Raw genomic sequence first — 3,097 nt, forward strand, 5'->3', positions numbered from 1 at the left:
GGGACCCCATCAAGTCATTAAAATGGGGTCTCACAGTACATTTGGTGGGTCCTGCTTTTTTTGTAGCCGTTTTGAAAACAAATGATAAATGTAGGCATCATCCTGTTATATCTCACATTCTATATCGTGCCCGATTGTAGCTGAGATAGGCGCCAGCGCCCCCCGCGACCCCGAAAGGGAATAAGCGGTAGAAAATGGATGAAAAAAAATGGAAAAAAGGTTGTCATAAATGTTACCTAATTCATTACAAAAGAATAAAACATTTTATGCATATGTAAATGTATTCATTTATAAACATTCACTCACTTTCTTCTTTCCTTCATTGATCTAAACTTTACCGCTGCCGGTATTCAAAAAAACTATTTTTATGTAATGGGGTCCCAAAGTAAATTTTCTGGGGTCCCACTATTTTGTAAGCGTTTTAAACACAAATGAAAAATGTATGCACTGTCCTGTTATATCTCACATTCAATATTGTGTTTTGGAAAAAGCAAGCACGTTAACAATCAATTTTTGACTTAAAAATATGTCATTTAACACAATTTATACATCAAAATTCATATGTATTCACGGTTGCAATTCACAGCAACAATAACTGTGACGTGGCCCTCAATGAAAATGAATCCGACACATTAAATCTGGGGTGTCAAAGTCAAGACCCCATTTTTTGGACTTGATGGGGTCCCTGGGAACCCATTTTGAAAATTCCTAGAACAAACCCCGTTTCCATATGAGGTGGGAAATTGTATTAGATGTAAATATAAACGGAATACAATGATTTGCAAATCCTTTTCAACCCATATTCAGTTGAATATGCTACAAAGACAAGATATTTGATTTTCAAACTCATAAACTTTATTTTTTTTTGCAAATAATAATTGACTTAGGATTTCATTGCTGCAACACGTGCCAAAGTAGTTAAGAAAGGGCATGTTCACCACTGTGTTACATCACCTTTTTTTTTTTTTAACAACACTCAGTAAACGTTTGAGAACTGAAGAAACTAATTGTTGAAGCTTTTAGAGTGGAATTCTTTCCCATTCTTGCTTGATGTAGAGCTTAAGTTGTTCAACAGTCCGGGGTCTTGTTGTCGTATTTTACGCTTCATAATGCACTACACATTTTCCATGGGAGACAGGTCTGTACTGCAGGCGGGCCAGGAAAGTACACACACTCTTGTACTACGAAGCCACGCTGTTGTAACACATGGCTTGGCATTGTCTTGCTGAAATAAGCAGGGGCGTCCATGATAACGTTGCTTGGATGACAACATATGTTGTTCCAAAACCTGTATGTACATTTCAGCATTAATGGTGCCTTCACAGATGTGTAAGTTACCCATGCCTTGGGCACTAATACACCCCCATACCATCACACATGCTGGCTTTTCAACTTTGCGCCTATAACAATCCGGATGGTTATTTTTCTCTTTGTTCTGGAGGACACCACGTCCTCTGTTTCCAAATATAATCTGAAATGTGGACTCGTCAGACCACAGAACACTTTTCCACTTTGCATCAGTCCATCTTAGAAGAGCTCGGGCCCAGCGAAGCCAGCGGCGTTCCTGGTTGTTGTTGATAAATGGGTTTGGCTTTGCAAAGTACAGTTTTAACTTGCACTTACAGATGTAGCGACCAACTGTAGTTACTGACAGTGGTTTTATGAAGTGTTCCTGAGCCCATGTGGTGATATCCCTTACACACAGTTTTTGATGCAGTACCACCTGAGGGATCAAAGGTCCGTAATATCATCGCTTACGTGCAGTGATTTCTCCGGATTCTCTGAACCTTTTGATGATTTTACGGACCGTAGATGGTAAAATTCCTAAATTCCTTGCAATAACTCGTTGAGAAATGTTGTTCCAAAACTGTTTGACAATTTGCTTACAAAGTGGTGACCCTCGCCCCATCCTTGTTTGTGAATTACTTAGCATTTCATGGAAGCTGCTTTTCTACCCTATTATGGCACCCACCTGTTCCCAATTAGCCTGCACACCTGTGGGATGTTCCAAATAAGTGTTTGATGAGTATTTCTCAATTTTATCAGTATTTATTGCCACCTTTCCTAACTTCTTTGTCACGTGTCGCTGGCATCAAATTCTATAGTTAATGATTATTTGCACAATTCAGTTTGAACATCAAATATGTTGTCTTTGTAGCATATTTAACTGAATATGGGTTGAAAATAGGGATGCACCGATTAATCGGTAACCGAATATATTCGGCCAAATATGGCAAAAAAAGCCACATTCGGCCTTCGGTGGAATGAGTTAAGAACAAGGCCGAATAGTGGCGTGTGACGCAATTTTTGGACGCGGTGACGCAATCAACCAACGTGCAGTGACGCGGTGACGTTGGGATATGTTGTGTACCTGTATAAGTGTATGAGGTTACAAGCACACACTTAATTGAGATTTACTTGAGCCTTCTGTTTACATTATTAGCCTGTTGTGTAGGCTACCTGTATAAGTGTATGAGGTTACAAGCACACACTTAATTGAGATTTATTTGAGCCTTCTGTTTACATTATTAGCATATCTACTGTGGCTAAGCAGACTTTTGCCAAAAGGACAATAATTCATTTGTTGTGGGTTTATCCACTTTAATGCACTTTATTTTTTTGGGGGGAATGCATGTTTTGTTTGAAGGCCTAATAGAAATTAAAAACTTTGTGCTTTTTTTTGAAAAGCAAAGGCTACTGGAATATTAAAAATATGTCAATATTCAAGAAAAAATTACTTTATTTGAAAAACATGTCTAAATATCTGTTGTGGTGAAGAAGGAGCTGAGCCGGAAGGCAAAGGTCTCAATTTACCGGTCGATCTACGTTCCCATCCTCACCTATGGTCATGAGCTTTGGGTCATGACCGAAAGGATAAGATCACGGGTACAAGCGGCCCAAATGAGTTTCCAGGTCTCTCCCTTAGAGATAGGGTGAGAAGCTCTGCCATCCGGGAGGAACTCAAAGTAAAGCCGCTGCTCCTCCACATGGAGAGGAGCCAGATGAGGTGGTTCGGGCATCTGGTCAGGATGCCACCCGAACGCCTCCCTAGGGAGGTGTTTAGGGCACGTCCAACCGGTAGGAGGCCACGGGGAAG

The sequence above is a fragment of the Nerophis ophidion genome, linkage group LG23, assembly GCF_033978795.1.
Source record: "Nerophis ophidion isolate RoL-2023_Sa linkage group LG23, RoL_Noph_v1.0, whole genome shotgun sequence".
In the NCBI taxonomy this organism is placed as follows: domain Eukaryota; kingdom Metazoa; phylum Chordata; class Actinopteri; order Syngnathiformes; family Syngnathidae; genus Nerophis; species Nerophis ophidion.